Genomic DNA, 21,695 nt, shown 5'->3' on the forward strand with positions numbered 1-21,695 from the left:
TGCTCCCTCCTCTCATATAAAATGTTGGCCTACAAAAACTAAACTTGTAATTTGACAATCAAATACATGGCACATATTTTAGGGCCACTGTCAAAAAAGGAAGACCACAGTTTCGGGTAGAAAGGATTATCATTTTAGAATACAGAATAAATTATATTATTCATCTAATCAGGTGGAATTGTGACTATGATAGAAAATAATGGCTGCGAAGTTAGAGAGAATACGTGGAAGGGAAAGAAAGCTGTGCCATCTAACCACACTGCCCCAGTCCATGGCATAATTCAGATTTCAACACAAATTATGTTTTGGTGTTTTTTGAGGTAGTGATAAATTTTAAATAAGTTTTCCATTGTATAAGGTTCCAAGTGGTCATGGAGATTTTTATTCCATGTGATGTTTCATGGAGCTCATTGCAGAGATTTTAGGTTGCTCCCCTCTCTGCTGATTTGTGGAAATGGGATGCCCTAAGAAGACTTTAAATACTTGTCAGTGAACAAGAGTCCACCTCACACACTTGCAAACTACTTTGAACCTACTTTAGTTCCCCGGGCTGCCCTAACAAGTAACTTGGTTTGATCTGAGGACAGTCTGTAAATAAACAAGCTCATATTCTAAGATACCGAGGGTTAAGGCTCCAGCATGTCTTTTTTGAGTGACATATTCAACCTCTAACACAATACTGCCTGACTTATTCTGCGGGGCAGAAGAGGAGTCTTCAAAACTGGTTGCATTGTGTGGCGATGATGAAGAAGACGTGACCTATCCAATGACAAATGATCCTGACACTAAAGAGCAAAAGAATAATGGCCCCTGTGCTTCCCGCCGCAAGAAAGGGACAGCTCAGTCACACCTTGAGGAGTCAAGATTAACAAAGGTGGCTGCCCGTCTGTGCATTGCTGAAGAGGGGCAGCCCTTTGGGTTCGTGATTGATTACACAGAACCCAGAGGCTGGGTACACAATCCCGGCCCCACTAGATATTACCTGTGGAACTTTCAGCAAATCTTGTCACCTCCCACGCGACATTAACTTCTCTGCACAACGAAGATAATAGAATTTTCTTCACAGGGAACTTTGTGAAGATTTAAGTGACTCGAATATATATATAAAGCACATAGACCAGGGGCTGGCACACAGTAACACTATGTTGAAGTCACAGAGTGTAAAGTTAAATGTTTCAAATGAAGATATTCTTAATGATGAAGAATACTACCATCTCAACAGTAATTATCAGTACAGTTAGACTTCCCCTCGGAGCCCCAGGATGACCCTTATTTCATATCCCCTCTACCCTGCTGTAATTCCTCTTTCTTATGAAAGGGTCCTTTCTTAGTGAAGAGTCCTAACCAACCAGCCTCTCAGGCTATTTGCAGCTCAGTCTGATTGTCATCTCATTTTGCTCAATTTTATCAATACACCAATATTAAAAGCCAATTGCTCCGGGCTAGTGCCTTCATCTCTGCATACCTTGCCTCCTACAGGTTTCCATAGGCAGATTCTTCAAAACATGAGCTGTGCTTTCCAATTCTTCTACAACATTCTCAGCAGTGTAATACACATAAACGGTGATGGATAAGTCCCAGTTAATTGGAAGGTATACACAAACTAAACTTTAAGCACTAAAATGAGAGTCTTTTATTGCAAACAAACTTGCATATACAAGACTTGTTTTTCTGAACCATTATTGTTCACAAATGTTCAGAAAACTCCAGCTAGGGCATAGAATATAAAATCTGAGGAAAGATTATGGCTAAGAAGGATTGGCCTCAGGCCTAACATTGCTTTATCATGGTTCTGGCAAGTAATCAATAGGAAACTCTATTGTATAGACATAAATCATAATTGAGTTTTCATCGAGCCCGTGCCAAATCTGTGCCTGCATGAAATCCAGGATCCCAGTGCCAAGGTGTCTTATCAGTCCACATGCAAATAAGCCTTTTGATGAAATCAAAGAACAGTAGAATTCAGATGTGATTGCAGCCCTGTGCTGGCAAGCCAGGGAGACATTTAATTCTTCTATTGGCCAACAACTAAAGAGTGACCACAAAGGGAGGCCTTTCTCCTCCATGCTTCTCTGTGGATGTTTAAGGGGATTCAAAGACAGTTTCGATCATAATGGTCAGTCCTCCTAAGAGCATATACAGAAATATGTCCAATATCCTTGAAAACATTGTCTAAACTGTATTGAGAGAGCATCAACCAACATGAAAAAGAAGCTGGATCTTCATAGCTTTCTTGAGGCAAAAGGAAAAAAAAATGGCAATAGAGACTATCTCCTCTAAATGTTAAGGAAGAGGACAAAATTTTCAGACTTTCCTCTTTTCTCCAAAGATAACATCCCTGAGATTCTGATTCAAGTTCAATTGAATAAATGTAATTATATGTTAATTTCTTTTGAGGCAGGTGATTATATTAAGATGTATAACTTTCTAACAGATTTATAGGATCTGTATTTTCAAGGTATTTTTAATATCACTTAAACTATTCTTTTTGCTGTTGCTGTTTCTTAAATTAGTCTCTAGAACTGTTTATAATTCACTTGGAACTAACTTGCCTGGAGAAAACTTTACCTAGATATTTGCTCAACACTCCAGCCTTCCTTGCCCCTCACCACAATACCCAAACAAAGAATTCTTTTTTTCTATATTGCCCATTTAATAGAGTTTGCATCTTAAACATCCCCTAAAGGCCCACGGTTTTGAGACTTGGCCTCTAGGGAGGTGTAGTTATAGGCTATGGAAATTTTAAGAAGTGGGGCCCAGTGGGAAATCTTTAGGTCCTTGGAAGTGTGCCCCCCAAAAGGGGACTGTAGGACCCTGATTCCTTCCTTGTTCTCTCTTTTGCGTTCTGACCATGACTGTTTTGCTCCATGTTGTGCTCCCACAAGCCTATAACCAAAAGGGCTGGCACTAGACTGGACCCTCTGAAACTATAAGCCAAAATATCTCTTTCTTCTTTATAAGTTATTTAAGTATTTTCTCTACTAGCATGAAGCTAACATTACCACTAGAGTGGCCACTGCACACATGTGGCTATCAATTCAAATTCACCAAACATAACTAAAGTAGAACGTCTAGTCCCTCCCTCCTTCTAGCTATGTCTCAAGCGTTCCACGCCACATGTGGTTAGTAGCCACCACAGCCCACACCGCAGTCCTCAAGACTATGCCATCCACTCCATGTGCAAGAGTGATCTTTGTAGCATCACAGAAGGAAGGCATTCTTACTTCATTCTCCACAGAAGCTCAAGCTCACTACAGCCTCAACTCAAGCAAATAGGGTTCGTGGAAATGGCCACAGTCTTCTGCTATGAACTCATAAGCATGAGGAAAGGATGAAGAGGCTTTTCATTAAACCAACAACTCTCAGCTGGATTGGGGAAGGAGCCAGGCCTCAAATTTGCTCTGAGTATTTTTTTCCTCTTGAACCAATGGTCGTATCTGTTGTATCTGTGACTTACCATGGTGGGACATCAACAGGTAATGTCTTAAACATCACCCATACTTTTATGATTCGTACAACTCAGATGAAAATAAAAAAATAAAAAATGTTGAGGAAAATTACTTTTCAAAAGAACCTTACTATGATTCTCTTATTCATCAAGATTTTTGCTGTTTTCCTTCATGGAAACAGAATAGATATTTTTTAAAAAATACAAACTAAGACATTATTGGCAGAAAACACATTTTACAATTAAGTGACTTGGAAAGTAAATTTTAAAAGTTTACCTCTTTAAAAAATACTTTATTAGACAAAACTTCCAAGTGTATAGAAATACAATCAAATTCTGGAGAGTGTTTACTAATATATTTTCTGAAATTTTAAACCAAATAAAAAGAAGAGTTGAATAGTAAGGAAATAAAATAGTGCTTAACCACTATTTCCAATATGGTTTTCTCAGACTTAAAATATAATTTAGAAATTATATATCTGATATATTTATATGTATTAATCCTATGTCACTAACCTACATAAACTTTACAGAGCTGAAAAGAGTAGCAAAGCAAATCCAAAACAAAAATGATGACAATGGTGGCAGTAAGAAATGTCTTATTATTGATATAAATGACAAAAGAAACCACTCACTAAATATTATTGACCTATTTTTTATTAGATGAAAGGAAGGAAAAAGTGCTTGAAAAACTCACAGAAGCAATGGTGTTCTGCGACATTTGACCCACTGCATGCTCCTCCTCATCAGCCTCACAAAGACTACTGCAGGTACAGGAGGCCAAGAACACAGGACTTTCTCTCCCCACACCCAACTTCCAATCTAAGCCAGTGTCTCCCCAGTAGGGAAAATCCACCAGCCTTTTTGTATCGCCCATCTCTGTGTCACAAAAAGTCTATTTCAGGGAAGAGTAGCTGAGACATTTGGGACTCTCTTCCCCTTCCACCATCAGACTCCTGTTGATAAGGCAGAAGCTATCAAGCAGGCACATCAATGATAAAAATAGCAAGCTCATTCAAAGGGGAGAACTTCCACACCAAGAACACGAGAGGCCACCACTCCAGGCCAGTGTTCTTTGTAAAGCAGAGATACTCTTCCTCAGAGAAAATTAAATCACCATTCCCACCTCCATTTCTAAAAAAGGTGGTGCAAATATTTTTCCCAGGAGGAGAGGAAGGTTTCAAGAAGACAGAATTCTGTATATATTCCTAAGGTACTGATTTTGTTTGGAACGGAACATGAAGAAGTTCAAGACTAAGGGTAAAATAAAAAACGATGGACATTTTGGTTATAAGCAATTAAGAGAAGTGTTGATGCATATGTGGAAAAACTGAAATCTTCACCCATGGCTAGTGGAATGTGAAATAGCTGCTTTTTGAAAAATAGATCGGCAGTTCAGCAGAGTGGTAAACACTGATATACCTTATGATTTACCACTTCTAATTCTAAATACTCAAAGGAAATAAAAGTGCATACCTCCTCAAAACTTGTATCCAGTCATAAAATATTATTCATAATATCCAAAAATTGTAAACAACTTACAATATTCATCAGCTGACATGAATAAATAAAATTTGTTCCACCTACAATGGAATATCATTGAGCAATGAAATATAGTGAATTATGATGCATGCTTAAACATAAATGGAACTTGAAAACTTTATGTTAGGTAAAATAAGCTAACAAGAAAAAATTCCATATAATATGATTCTACTTATATAAAATTTCTAGAGTAGTCACTCTCTTAGAGAAAGAAACAAACTAGTGGATAGGCTGGGAGAAATAAAGAGCAGCTGGTAATAGGTATGACATTTCCTTTTGGAATGAAAAATGTCCTAAAATTAGGGCCGGGGATTTAGCTCAGTGGTTTTTCTCCCTGCCTGTCAAGCACAGGAGCCAAGTTCAATCCCAGGTGCCCCCCATATACATACATATATGTGTATATATATATAAAATTGACTGTGGTAATGGTTACACAATTTTTTCATGTGATAAGCTCCTGAAGTTATATTTTGGGGTGAGTTATAGTATTTGAATTATATCACAGTAAAACTAGATTTTAAAAAATCACTAGCCTAAGTTCCTAAAAAAAAATATTCTTAAATACCCTGAGAATATAAAATACTTTCTTAAACTACTTAAAAGTACTTTCTTAGAGTGAATGGACAAAATTTGTAGTCATTTTGCAGGTCAGAGAAATAAATATATACTGTATTTGGTTCAATCTTTTATAAACAACAAAAGTAAATTTTAGCTTATATTACCTATATATTAAAAGCATTTAATACAGTGCATGGAAAAAGATTTAATTCAAAGAAAATTAATTCCACAATGACACCTGCAAACAGCAGGTTATCAACATTTAGTTCATCTCAAATATTTGGAGCTTCTTTAGGCCTCTTTCATGAGCAATGAGTCACGGCACCAGGTAGGAGAGTAAAAGGCAGAGCCTTTTAGTGGAAGTTTACAAAGTACACTTAACTGTGATTTATGTCCTTAGAAAGCCCCCAAATTAGAATTTTGACATTACCTCCAAGTGTGTTTGTAATACAGTCCTAGAGGTGTGTAGGCAATCTTTCAGGATTAAAGGATGGTTACCGTGTATCTTGGATGGTTAATTTGATATGTCAACTAGATACAGAATGTCCAAACATTGGACTAAATATTGTTCTGGGTGTGTCTGTGAGAATGTTTCCACATGAGATTAACATCTGAATCAGAAGAATAATAAAGCACTAATGTGAGAGGGAACGAGGTCCATGCATTCCCACAAGAGTAGGCTTTGCGCAATAAACTGAACCTTCATAGAGCAAAAATGCTGAGAGAGAAATCTTCATGCCCAGATTCTTCTTTGTATGTGCAGGGATTTTTTAAAAAAAATTTATTAGTACATGTTTATAGTACACAGTAATGAATAATCTAATCTTAATATCCTAGAAAAACAAGAACAACCCAAACCCAAATCTAGTACAAGAAAGGAAATCACAAAGATCAGGGCAGAATCAATGAAATTGAGACTAAAAAAATATAAAGAATCAATAAATCAAAGAACTGATTCTTTGAAAGAATAAACATGCCTGAATTCTTGAGCTAGGACATTGTCTTTTTCAACCTTCACACACAGACTGAAGCTTCAACTCATTTGTGTTGTCAGGACTGCATGTTTCCAGACTGTGGATTATTCCATCAGCTTTCCTGGATCTCAGGCCCTCAGTCTCAGACTACCATTACATTTCAGCTCTTCTTGGTCTCCAAATTACTGACAACAGTTCTTGGGACATCTAAACTTCCACAACTGAAGAATACTATTAGTTCTGTTTCTCTGAAGAATGCTGCATAATACAAATTTTTAATTTTGTGCTGTTCTACCAAATGACAATCCCTGTGACATCTGTAAATAAGTATTGTTGTTTTGGTGTTTTCATTATATTAATAGTTTATACCATATTACCTAGTGGTATAGGTATTGAAAACATTCTCATTAAAATAACATGTATAATACCCCCATAACATGTTTTCTTATTTTAGCTTCCTTTGAAGTTTTAATCTCTAAGAGTCTTATAATTAATGTAATAGTTCATTTCTTGTCAAGCTTTGAGAAGCTCTTTTGGAAAAATCTAAACCACAAATCACAATTCTTTTTTTTTTTAATTGAGTTTATTGGTACATTTAGGGATACACAATTCTTACCTGCCCATTAACTTAGACTGACTTGGTGGATCTTAAACTATTACTTGAGCATCGGAGAAATCCAATGAATGTTATGGCCATCTTTCCTACTTTTATTTTCTAATAAGATCTTAATGAGAATCAAATTAGATAAGACACGTAGAAAATATTTTTTAAAGAAAGATAGCATACAACAATGTTAAATTTTTACAGTGTTTAAGTAGTTACACGTTAAGATTCTAGTATTAACAGGAATGTCCTCAGTGACAACAGAGAGAAAATTTAATACTCAATAGAGCTACAGTGAAGTCAACAAAATAGAATAAAATTGAACCTATTGAAAGTATATAATATAAAAAATATCTAAGTCATTTTCTGCTTCTTTGTATACTGCATTATAACGTGAGATGAAAAGTAAATGTGTTATATTCATGGAGCAGAGATATTAAATTAATTTTATGTAATCAAATCTGATAAGAAGCAGCACTGTTTGTTAACATAGAAAGCCACTCCACTCTTACACAGACTACAGTACAGATGCTTATAATATTTTTATGCAACACCACCAAAGAGAGAAGCCTGTCTCACAGAGAGCACTATCATTTGAAATTGCCAAAAGAATTCCCAATCCAGTGCTACATTTAAATGCCTGGTTAATATTTGTAGACTGATCAAGAGAAAAGGTATTTATAAATAAGAATATTGAATGTAGGAACATGACGATGATTCTTTCACTCAGTATTTCAGTGTCATGTTGTTTAGAGACTGGAGCATAAGTGAGTGGAGCACTTGGAGAAGTTCCAGAGAAAGGCAATGAAAATGATTAGAGTTGGAAAGTAGGGTCCATAAATCATGACTAAAGGCATTGGGAGTTATTTAACCTGAAAGAAAAAGCTACATGAATGCACCAGATTCACATATTTGAAGCTCAGAGAGGAGTGAGATTTGCTACAACCCATCCGTATGGCTGTATAAGCAGAAAGAAGTCCAGAAGCAACAAAGATATTTTTTAATTGTTACTATTATTTCTGTAAATAGCTGATGATCTCTGTGTTTTCAAAGCAGCTCTGGGACAGCCCAGACTTTGTCAACTATTTGTTAAGTAAGCACTGTGGAGAAAAAGGAGTAGAGCGTGATCTCTAAGCCCCAAGACTGTGGGGGTTGGTCTAGATGTAGAGAGAGGGTCCCTGGGAATCTTGAATCAGAGACTGTGCAAAATCCCTTAGTGACCCTAAGGACCAACGATACAGTCAAGTTTCCCTGGTAGCCTGGGGTGGAGGCTTGGGGTTTCATGAAGATCTTAAGGCTATTAAGGAGCTGGCTGGGCAGAAACAGAGAGGAAGTTGTCACCATTCTAGGCAAGGGTGTGGGCAACTGCAGAGATGCCAGGCAAGACATAGTGAGACTTAGCAATCATCTGGCGATTGTCATATGCTATGGTTTTCTGGAGAAATGGATCTTTCCATTAGACCTGGAACTATGATCCATAGAAAATCCATATTGATTAATTTGGATGACAAGGACCTCACAGAGTAATGTTGAGTCAGTCCCTTAATAACACATTGTATCTTTATTTGTTCTGCTGTATTTTACATAGTAAAGATGAGAGATGTAAGCTAAAAAAAATCATTTTCAATTTTTTGCCTTAAACTAAAATAAAATGCACTACCACCCTACTGCTGCCAGGAAGGACTTTTCCTTATCGCTCTTGCTGAGACTTCATGGTGTTGTTTTTTGGTTTTTTTTTTTTTTTCCTCATGTTTTAATGGGAACTGGTTCTCAGTTCCTTGATGCAATCTAATAGTAATAATTTTTTTAAAAATCTATCTTGGATCAATAGCCACAAAATATGGGGAGAGAAGCACATTGATGAAGTCCAAGCAACCACAAGATAAAACAGGAGTCAGGGTTTGGGCGGGGGTGAAGTTTTAATGTAACTTATTTCATTATTTTACTTTGTTTTTCTGCAATCTGAGCCTGCCTCACAACCTTATTTCTGAGTTTCTAGATTTTAAGAATCTGTAATTATTTAACTCTTAATTTTCTCTCAATATGACTAAAATGAAGAAAAATGCATTTCTTTTCATCTGTTTTGAAGCTGCAGTGGGAAAAGTTCACAGTAAATAAACCCTGGGGCAAAACAGAACAATATTCAAGGAGTCATGGTGTTCCTTAGAATGTTCTCAGATCATCTCCCAAAGAAGTTGCTCCAGAAAACCTCAAACTTCTATCTAACCACATTTTCAAAGTGTTCTCATTTTGTCCTGGCATGGGACTGGAAATCACCTTGAAATTCCATATCAGAGGATGAATTCTCCTGATTCAATTTCCCACATGTCCTAATTGTAATTCTGTGCATTTCATTAGTGATGGCACAAGGACACAAAAGTGCCCTTTATCCCTGCTCTCTCTTCTTCCTGTCTGTGCACTCATCTTTATAATAAATGAAGAACACATAATTGTGCCTCAGGGTTCCCATCCGCGTGTGATTACCTCTGTGTTTGCCTGTAGGAAGACATTGGAAAGTCACTGAAAAGCAGGACAATTTCTCAGCCATTCGTTTAGAGGTTTCCCCAATATGATTTACAATATGAGCATCCTAACCTAAAAGATGGCATCAGTCTCCCTGCCTTGGTTCCGTTCAGGAAACTCCATAAAGAGTACGTGCATTGAAAACCTAATTATTCAGAGCATAAGCTTTAGCATAGGTCCGAACTATTGAGTGCTTGCCACACTGATGTAAAAATGTGAGATTCAGTCTCGTCAAATCAGTGAACACCCATCAGTTCTGACACCAATGAGGAGAGTGCTTGAGTTCAGAGAGTGGCACAAGCCAATCGTTGTACCCCAGCAGGAAGATCCCACAGTCTAGTCTCTTTAGGGATGGGTTTCCAAAGGTTAAGGTCGGAAGCAGAAGCCCCTCTCACCTAAAGCAGAAGGTGGATAAGTGAGAGGAGCGGTGCAAGCTTATGTTCCCCGCAAAATAACTAGCGTTAAAATGTTCATATGCATATGACCAGGTCACCTAGCTAAAGAGAGCCTAGAGCAGAAAGCAAGACTTGGAGAGGGGCATGAGCAGGGTTAGCAGGCGGGTGCTCCAGAAAAACACATCGCTGGGATTACACAGATGTATACCCTCAGTGATATCTTGTGTGGCTGAGGCTGGACTATGTGAAGATTGATGAGTGGAACGCATCTCATCCCCTGATAAATTCACCTTTAGCGTGATCGGGTCTGCTTGTCTAGGTCGGAACACTCTATAACTGTTGTACGAGTTAGATTCTTCCTGAGTGATGCATGAATGGGAGGCAAGGAACTCTTTCGAGCAGATGTAGGCACTAATCACTGGAGTCTGTGGCAGTCGGTAGAATTTTAGCAGAGAGGCCAGGAGGAGGTGAACGTCCGTGGAGACACCCCCGAGGAAGACTGATAGAGCCAACTGGCCCTTGTATATCCCGGGAAAGCGTTATCCATGCATTAAGAGAAAGGGATCACTCTTTCCGGTAGACTGAAATTCCAGCAATTGTCAGGGTAGTGGTAGCACCAGAAAGTACAGGAAAGAAATGGAAGAAATATGCTGAGGAGAGGAAAGTGTGGGAGTTTTATAAGTGAAATCCACAGGGACTATTGAGTGGAACAGTTGTGAAGACTATAAATGGTTTAGTTGCAAATGTATTCCTCTTAGACCAGGCTGCTATGCATTCTCTGGCCAATCAGTCTGAAACTTGTGGAAAAGAGAATAGAAACGTAAGCGAATAGCACCCTCTAAACTTTAGTGGCTCCTGCCTGCTTTACAGTCCAGATGATTGCCTAGATGCACAGACCATTAGGGAATAGTGCCGCTGGAGGGAAGGGTCAGGACAGGGAGCAAGCTTCAATTGGATTTGTTATTGAGAATGCTTGCATTCATTATTGTGGGTTAAATTATTCTAACTCAATGTGTGAGTGGCTTAAAAGAACAAAGGCTCACTTCTCATTCGAGCTGTACACCCCTTGGGGGTTAGCTGGGGTCAGAGTCACTGTACTCTCTTAATTTTCATTCTGGGGCCCAGATCCAGGGAGCTTTTATCAGGGTACTGCCGTATTTGCTCTGATAGGAATATGAAAATGTTGTAAGTCATGCACCACCAGCCCTGACACGTTCATCCCTGAAGTGACATTTGCCATCTCTGTTCACATTCATTGGTCATAGTAAGTCACGTAGCCACACTTAACCCTAAAGGGGGGGGGTGAAGTACTAATATTCATTTCCTTTGCCCAAACTATGCCTAAAAATATTTCATGAACAGCACAATTGTCATGAATATTTGAAACAACCCAAACACACTCTTTCTTAGCATATCATGGCCGTTGGTGGGGGCTGGTCTGCAGTGACGATGTGTCTGAAAAGCTTAGTGGCTGAGTGGGCATAAGGTGTAGGGCAGCACTGCCATACACAGCCCTGACCCCAGTTCTCCCTTGACCTGAGAATAGAGATGTCCACATCCTAAAGTGCAGAATCTGTGAATACTGTATGGTACCTTATATGGCCAAAGGGCTTTCCGACTGTGACGGAGTTAAGGATCTAGAAATAGGAAGATTATCCTTGATTACAAAGGTGGGTCTGCTGTAATCACAAGGACCCTTCCAGGAGTGATATAAGCATGAGTCACAGAAGGAGCTGGGCCAGCAGACTCAGTTCTAAAATGTAAAGATGCTACATTAAACCTTCAACCAGATGGAATTTAAGCCTGAGATGGTCAGCCACTATCTTGGAGGGTTCATCATCTACCTAGCTGTCTGGCATGGCCAGTCAGACATGGGGAGCAATCACTCCGGAGTAGCCCATTTTATTCCCCTCAGGTAGCCTGTTTGGATGAAAAAAAAGCTGCACATACATCTCTAGCCTTCCCTGCTAACTCTGCCTTCCCTGGTAACTTTGAAGTAGAGAAAAGGGGCCTCAAGCCAAACAAGAAAAAGAAAAATGCAAGTGGACTCTAGAACCTGGAAAAAGGAAGCAAATGGACTTTCTTCTAGAACCCCAGAAGACAGTAACCCTGTCTAACTACACTTCACTCATCAGAGCATTTCATACTTCTGAACCCCACAACTATAATTTGTACGAATAACAACAGGAAAGTAAGGCAATGCCTCCAGAAAAATGTGATGTGGTGTAACTTTCTTTTTTTGGTTTTGTTTTGTGGTTCTGAGGTCTCAGATGACCATGTGGGACAGGCAAAATCAGATGTCCGAAAGTGCTGCCTCAAAGCTTCAGTGTTATTATACAGGGAGCGTGAAGTTCATTCCCATCAACCTGAGAAGGAGGCAGCTCCAACCCCAAAGGGATCCTTAATAAAAGGAACTTGGTCCTGTTGCTTAATTACTTTTGAGATGAGTAAAGAAAGACCCCAAATGCACAATGCGTAACATTATTTTTTCTTGCTTTTCTTCTTCTAACTATCCTTGTCACATTTCCTCTTTTCACACAGCCTCAACTCCTCTTAATTTCAGCTCTGACTCCAGCAGTGGAAGCCAGAACTGAGCAAGGTGCTGCTACTATTGACACAACTTCAACTGTAGAGCATTACATGCTTTCGGTACTGGAAGAGTCCCTCAAAAGATAACATGGCCAACCGTACATCCAAAACTGAAATCTGTCCTTCAGTTTCCCTCCAAGCTTAGTGGTCAAACGCTTCTGGTGAGGGGGAATGCACTGTCTCTCAAGGCAGGCTTCTCTAATGAAAAACTTGGAAACTTCAGATCAGTAAAAACAGAAATTCATTTACTCACTTCATGGCAACTACTCATTGGTCCTTTTCCAACCCTAGGGATGACTAGAACATAGAATTGGTCTAATCCCTCTTTTAAAGGATAATCCTTGAAAAACTGAAAGGCTCTTGTGAGGTTTAAGGACAAAATCATTTCCCTTGAAAACAATATCTAAGCACACAAGTGGCTTGGCAGGAATCCCTTCTTCTCATAGTTCATTTTAATTTTAAAATAATGAGATGTTTCTGATGAAGTGGATGGGAGAAGATAAAGATCTGGACAAGTCCCAGATATTATATGTCCCAATAAAGAGATCACTGCAGTGCAGGTTGCAGGGTAATGAAGGGAGAAGAGAACTCAGGGACTAGAAGCCAAGATATGGTGACAGTCCAGGAGGGAAGTAAGTTAGAGCTGTTCTTCCTATCCCATTCTTTCTCTTCACAACTACATAGGGTCAGAGAAATTACTCTTCAAGGTGTCTCCCAGGATAAATCAGCCCATTGTTATCCCCTGTGCAAGAACTGATCAGCCAAAGGATTTTGAAGCAGTTACTTTTTTGTAATTAGAATTAATTGGCCCACGTCTATATTTTCCAGGTGCTTCCCACCCAAATCCATTATTCTAGGCCTCTCCCTTCGCTCTGGCCCATGTCTCAGGAGACCAATATCTGAGTTAGTATCACTCACAATCACTTGCCCTCTGGTTTCTAGTTAGGATTGGCCAATGAGAGACACAGAAGATAACGAGGTCGATTGGGAGTAGGTTATTCTCCCTGTTCACACAGACTGATTCTGACAGAGGGTGTGATCCATCTAAGCCAGTTTCTCCCACACAGCTTTCGTCAGATTCTGGTTCCAGGAAAACAAATTCCAATGACCACCCTTTTAGACCCAGGACGGTAAGGATTTCCTATCGCTACCCTTTCTCTGGACATTTAAACATCCCTAATTAATCCCTAAAACCTATCCGCATCTCCATAAATAGCTCCTTCAATGAATCCTCTTATGAGCAACATGATTTTTCCAAAATTGTCTCAGATCCAAACCTACGCTTCATCGCCTGCTCCATGAAAATGGAGCTGATCCTTTGACTATTCTTTCTTTGCGCAATGTTAACCTTTGTCAGCAGGGAGTTTGGGAGGTAGGGGATTTGTTTTTTGGTAAAGTGTGTTACTCTCTGCAGTTCCCTTTGTGTGCTTGACTTTTACAGTGCACAGTTCTTGCAGCATGGGCAGCTGTTTATGTGTCAGCCTCCTTTAGCTCGGCTGCTTACTTCTCTGGTGTCCAGATCCTGCCCTTAACACATTTTCCTAAGTACCTAACTCCTGCAGTACCAGGGTTTTGTGACGTGAATGCTCCTCCACCATCCCCTGCTGCAATGAACCATGACCAGCAGAACCCCATGGCCAACAGTCGCTCCCACACGCCCTTCATTCAGTCCCATCGCAGAGTGCCTCTGAAAAACACTTTTCTAGTCATTGGCTTTTCTCCGCACCTGATTATCTGACAAGTTCTGTTGGGGGATTTCCAGCAATTTCTACCAAGACAGAACCACGGCAACTTTGACCCTCCCGTGAGCAATGTCCATGCCCTCTCCAACAAGTACATGTTTCCAGCCTGGGCCGCTGGTGCTTCTCCCATATATATGCTTTCTCAGCTCTAGGGAGAGTGCTGATCATTATATTTGCCATTCCTACAGTCTTTATAATTCTTTTCTTACTACTCTACCTTTTTATTCTAATTTCATATTACAGCTAATAATGTTTTCTATTAACGTTTTTCTGTTTCAATAGCTATTTGGTTTCTTCATACTGATTAGGTTGTGACTAATACAGTGGTGAGTGACTTTTAATAATTCGTCTCAGAAAATAAAATCACTTCCTTCCACCCACATAGTAGTTACATGCTTAAGAAATTCAGTATTTATAAAATCATACCCCCCAAAAACCCTGTGTGTTTATATGTAAAATGGAATTAGGCTCTAAATTCAAAGACAGTAGTTTCCAGTGACATGCAGGGAAGCCATTATGGCTGAATAGCTCTCCATGTTGTGGACAGAAAATTTGGGGCCACTGTGCCCAACAGACCCACGTCACTGGGACTTCCAATGATTTTTCAGTCCACATCCTGCACAATTACACGAAACTTTGCTATACTTCAGCAATACCCATCCACATATCTGAGAGCCATGTAAGACCTAATACAATTTTTCACAGTGCAGGACAGTCCCAACTACTGCAGTACCATCTAGCATTCCCGGCCTCTACCCATTTCACGACAACAATGCACCAAATTTCATTCCCACAATAGAAACAACCTCACAGATTTACAAGTTTCACCTTCAGTAACAACAGTTCACTCACACTTCACTTCTTTGATCTCAGATTTAGCAGTAGTAGTAGTAGTACTAATAGTAGTAGTATAATACTTAATATGATATCTACTTCCTCTACAAAATTTTCAAATGCACCCTACTGAATCATTAATTAGGCCCAAGTTGTGCAACAGAACTCTATAACTAATTTGTCCCACCATAATCTTTTAAATTCTCATTTTTATTCAAATACCTCTAACATCCTTTTTTTTTTTTTTGGTACCTGGGATTGAACTCGGGTCCTTGCGCTTGCAAGGCAGGCCACCAAACCGCTGAGCTAAATCCCCAGCAGCTCTAACATTCTTGATAGTCTTTAAACATTATGGTCTCTCTTCTTCCTTGAAAGCTTCTGCAATCTATTGTTCCTCTGCATGGAATATTCCTAACCTTAGTATCGCCGAACTCTCCGTCACTCTCTTCAGACTCCTGTACAAATACAAATATCCCCTCATGTAGGAGTCCTTCTCTGGCTTAATGAATTGCTTTTGTTGATATTATTGAAAGTCACTCTCTGGCCATCTTACATTTTTAAAATATCGTGCACCCACCCATCATTTCTTATTCTCCTTATCTTGCCTTTTTTTTTAATACATCACAATCACTGTCAACAGTAGTACATATTTTATGCTCCCTTTCACTAGCACTAATTCTGTAACAGTGAAGAACTAAAGCTATTTTGTTCATTATGATATCCTCAGTTCCTACAACAGTACCATACTTGTGCTGGGCACCCAACAATTGTCTGTACAATTAAAATTTATAGTCAAAGATTCACTCATAATAACATATAGTAACAGTCCTTTCTCCATTTATGCAAACCTATGAATCACCCACTTCACTTTCTCCATCCTCCATCTTACCCAAAACTTGAAGTGCTCTGTCTAAAAGAAAAAAGTCAGAGTCATCAAATCTCTGTTAGAATATTACATCACTTTTATATTTCTTATGTGAGGGGATAAATGGGGAAAATTTTTCAGAGCTGAATGTGTACATTCTCACAGAGTTCATTTAAAATAAGTGTGCCCTCCATCAAGAATTAGAAAAGTCAAAGATAAGGAGAGAAACTGGCCCTGACGTGACCCTGGCGTGACACGTGTACCCTTGCTCTTCATTTGAACCATCATCATGAAAACTAGATAAAACTAAAAGTATTTCATTTAAAAGTAGGCTAAGGCCCAGTGATATTAGGTAAACGTAGTGGAATTCAAAACCATGTCTAACTCCAAAATCTATGGCCCATTTACCACACTGCCATAATAGGACAATGAAATACACTGCATACAAATGTAATTTCCAAGAATTTTGGCATCATTTTAAAAGTCACATTTCTAGAAAAATATCCTGATTCATGTCCAAGAATATGTATCTCATGCTATTTATGAGTAAAATTCAGAAACCCTTGAAGAATGAAATCAATTCTCCATCATCTTTAGGTACCGTATTTCAAGATTTTGGCCCACCATGGTAAGCTCTCATTCAAAATCAGTTTATTAAACAAGAGCACCTACTCTGGCTTAATGAATTGTTTTGTTGATATTATTGACAGTTTTTACTCTGCCCACTCAATTACTGTGTTCTAAAACAATCAATCTCTTTTTTTAACTGAGACCAAGACAAAATTATAAGAGGAGAGAAGCTTCTGTGCCCTTTCCATCCCCTCCTTGTTAGAATTTGACTAAAGGAGAACAGAAAAACAGAGAGAAGATAGAGGGTTTGAGATTGCTGCATACTCAACATAATCCGTAAGAGCCAACACCTACAATCCAGTTAATCCCATCTCCATTCCAGCAACCAGTGTTGTGATAGCTTTAGATGAGATTTATTTTCTTCATAAGTCAAAAAGATCTTATTCACTTCTGTGTCAATCATCTTGCATGTTTTTTACATTATTGTTTAATCTTTCTGATGTAAGATTTACTGTTATCTTCTGTTTATCAGTAAGAGATTGAGAACCTTCACCAACGTAGATACAAAGGAGCTGGGATCCACCATGGGTCCATTATGTTTCCAGGACCCATGCCCTTGTCACCGAGTCAATATTCAGAGTAAGGATGATTAATGTCAGAGAGAACAGGAGCAAGCAATCACAATTCCCAGTGGCCAGTGTGTGGAAACAGAACCCTTACCCAACCTGGGTTAAAAAAAAAAAAAAAAAAAAAGCCAGGATCTGTATTCTTGCTGAGTAGCAACACACAACCAAGAATAGGCAGGCCCCAGCTAAGTGTGTCAGGGCTCAGGGCAGGCTCCAAGTCCAGCCAGGAGTGAGAATGCCAAGCCAGGAAACAGAGACCGCAGTCAAGAGCTAAATGTAAATATTCACATAGGAGTAAACAAATGCACGTCAGATATCTAAGCCCAGTAACATACATAATCTGATTCTCCCAGGTCAATGAGTCTCACTTCAAGTAAAGCACCACACTCATCTTAGGAGCTACAGTCAAGGGCCCAACTGTAGATAAAAACCATGAAAGAAAACCTTCCAGACCAAGAAAAATTATCAAGACCCTTAAACATGCACATTACTGACCTCATTCACCATTAACATTTTTAGTATGTACTATGTTGCAGACATTTCCTCATGTTAAGGTTTTCTTTTCTTTTCTTTTTTTTTTTTTTTTGAGATTCTATCCAAATTTCAATAATCCAAATGCATTTTTTTTTCTTTTCTCCATATTTGCTTAACGATCCATATTCTGGAGACATGTTTTCTCAAATTTGATTGTCGGAAGAGTTTTTCAATTAGAAGGAAACAAGAGAATTCCAGCCCAAGAAATAAGTGGCATGAACAAGTGCCCTGAAATATGAGAGGCCTGCTTGGCAAAGAAAGATGAAAAGTTCAAGGTGAGTGGATCATAATGTGAGGGAGTGATGGGTGGGAGGGACAAGGCCGCCATTTTTTTTTCTGTGTGTGCATAATTTCAGGTCATGTAGCTGGAGGCAAGTAGGACTGAGTATTATACTTCATCTCACACTCTTTCTACCTAAGACACTTTAGCTTTGCAGTCTATCTCAGTCTCAGAAGAAATGTGCTTTGAAATCCAACCATTTGTATTTAGGATCGGTTCCAAGAAAGGTTTGATTTCTGGGAGAAAAACCTGGATGCGTTCCCAGCTTCTCTGCAGTGAAGGTTTCATTCATAGCATGCTTTCCTTGTTCTCTTTGATGTGGAATTGCAGAACATGGGGTGTAACCAATATTCAAACATAAGCAAAAGAAACCCTTGCAAAACCAAGTTAAAACGTTTTCACAAAATTCCTCCTTTAGATTGGCCATGTCTTGAACTTACTCACTCACAAGACTTGAGAGTCATCTTTTTGGCCTTGAGAGGTACATTGAACTTTGTGAATTGGACCTATGCAAGAGTACCTGTGTGGAAATGAAGGCTAACTCCAGAGCAGCTCTGCACAAGAAGTTGTGGGCCCTGGCAAGATGTCCACCCCCGAGATAAAGTATCTGTCCTTTCCAAACAGAGAAACTATCTAGGCTACTAGAGGTCTTTCAGCCCACTAGAGAAATACAGGTCTATATGACACATTACCGCCTCAGCCAAAAGAATAGTGACAAAAGACAGATAGCCTGGTCTATAACAAAATGAGTCACCTTAGGACGATAGCAACATGTGGGTCTCTTTTTATAAGAAAATAACATAATAGATGCAAATGAGTATGTTATATAATAAGCAGGTCAATAATCATTGTTATTTTCAGAGTGTTGGAAATATTGACATATCTGATTCTAAAAGAAGTACAAATGAATCCCTGTCTATTGCACGGTTATTTCACTGTAAATAGAACATGATGGATCTGATCTATTTGAGAGTAATTAAATATTTTATGATTTTTAAAAAACTGATACAAATATAACAATGTCTTAGATTTTAATAGACTAAATGGAAATAATCCCTTAGTTATAGCATTCTTAATTTTCAGGATGCTTTAAAAGTCTCATAATTTTAAATAACTTATAAATACTTTAATCGCCCCCATAGAAGGGGCAACCTTGGTCCTGGGAGTAGGACAGTCTTTAGCACTAAGTCAAGGGAATGAGGTCTGGTCCTATTTCTTCTGCAGCAACCTTTAGATGGTCAATTTACTATCTCTCTGATGGAGAGTTTTTTTCACCTGTAAAATACAAGACTTGAAGTAGATGATTTCTCAGATTCTTTGTTCTGAAATTTTATGACCAAGTCTACTTTTTGACAGCTAAAAAAGATGGGGCTAATTTTAATGCATATTGTCTGTCTACCTATCTTGCATATAACTGATTGCAAATGCCTAGAAGCTAAAATGAAGGGTCAAAGAAGTACCATCTGCTTCTCTCACCGATGACATTGTGAAGCTACCTCCATTTTTTTAAACATTTAGTGAAAAACAGAAGTTGGCAGAAAATGTGTTGTAAACAATAGCACCCCCACACACTTATTGAATAATTCATAACTGGTATTTGATAGAAGCATAATTTTTGAAACAGCATTATTTTCTCAAATACCTCAATGTTTGCCTGTTGGTAACAAATGCTTTATCTGGCATTACTTCGATAATTGTAGTGCTTGAAGATAGATATCACCGATTCAAATTTATTTTTTTCTTACCAATTTCCTTTAAATCAGTTTTACTATATCATATTGGGATAAAACATTTTCTATCATTGACTGTCCCCTCCATTACTTTCACATATCTATTTTTCATGTTTTCAGCTTTAGCAAAGAGCAATTGACAATTAAAATTATAAGAACTTAAGGTCTGCAACATGACATTCTCATATATGTATGCTAATGATTACCACAATCAACCTAATTAACATATTCATTTCCTCATAAAATTACGTGTGTGTGTGTGTGTGTGTGTGTGTGTGTGTGCAGTGAAGCCACTTAAAATTTACTCCATTAGCAAATTTATGGTCTATAATACAGTATGATTAACTACATGTTTCCAGAATTTATTCATCCTAATTAACTGAAACTTTATACATTTAATATGTCCCCATCCCTCCCACCTCTCCTAGACCCTGATAACTACCATTATATTCTCTGCTTTTATGAATTCAAATTTTTTAGATTTAAATATAAATGAGATCATGCAACATTTGTCTCTCTGTATTTGATCTTTTTTAACTAAAAAGTATAGCATACTAAATTTTTTAAATGTTCATCCACTTTATTCACTCAACAAATATTTATAGAATGCACACTGTGCGTCAGGTATTATTCTAGGTATTTTGTAAGCACTTGAAATTTACTTTATAATGATAACAAAGTAACTCGATCAGTAATATTGTTCAGATATTTTTATTTTTGCCTATTTAATATATGACTGACAATATTAACACTGTTTTGAGAGTAAATAAAGAAGGCTAAGTAATATACTCAGGAGTGAGTAGAACAGACTAGGTAACTATCTGAAAGTTTTTATGCAGCCCCCAAACCCATATGCTTCCCTCTCTCTCCCCCGACTTCCCTTTCTTTCTGCCATATCCTCTGACTTCGATGGATTTGTATTTCCCGTTCTATTTTGATGTCACTTGGTTCTTCCGTAACTGAGGTGGAATTAGGGTGGGAAGACATTTATTGGGCTGTGATTGTTGATGAGTAAATGCTATGGAGGTGACAAGGGGAACAAAGCAGGAAGAATCAAGGGAAAGATCAGTGCACCATGCTGACCTCACAAAGTCACTGCCAACCCCAAGGGAAGTGTGAACTAACCAGGTCCTAATACTTCCAGGCATGGCCACTCGCTAGTGATTGCCAGGGAGGAGGATGACTTCAGCCATAAAACTGAAGAAGAGCCTGAAAACATTAACTGTTAGCTGTAGACTCTTAGCTCATTTCACTCCCCGTAACTGAATGGTGAGTTCTTCATTACAGGGAAATCCAAGGCCAGGACCTAATGCTACCAAAGTTGTGTTCTCAAGACAGACTCAATCCTACTTCAGAGAGAAGGGTTATCAATTAAATGCTGAGGAGGCTGTGGATAAAAGGGACCCTTCTCCATTGTTGATAGGAATGAAAAACTGGTACAACCACTGTGGAAGTCAGTGGAGAATTTTTTAGAGAACTAAATATAGAATTCCATTCAACCCAGCTATTCCCCTTCTCAATATCTTCCCAAAAGAGTTAAAAGTATCACGTCACAGTGATACATCTATGCCCTTCTTTATAGCAGAACAATTCCTAAGAGATAAATCTTAGAAGTAGCGTATATATCCATCAACAGATAAATAGATAAAGACAATGTGGTATTTATACATGATGGAGTACTACTCTGCCATAAAGAAGGATAAGCTCGAATCATTTGTAGGAAAGTACATGCACCTTAAGAGAATGTTAAGTGAAATAAATCAGATATGCAAGCTTAACTGTTATATAGTTTCTCTCTTTTTTTTTTTTTTTTTTTTTTTTGGTACAAGGGATTGAACTCGGGTCTTTGTGCTTGCAAGGCAGGCCACCAACCACTGATCT

The sequence above is a fragment of the Fukomys damarensis genome, unplaced genomic scaffold (assembly GCF_012274545.1).
Source record: "Fukomys damarensis isolate Sample0158 unplaced genomic scaffold, DMR_v1.0_HiC HiC_scaffold_2, whole genome shotgun sequence".
Classification (NCBI taxonomy): domain Eukaryota; kingdom Metazoa; phylum Chordata; class Mammalia; order Rodentia; family Bathyergidae; genus Fukomys; species Fukomys damarensis.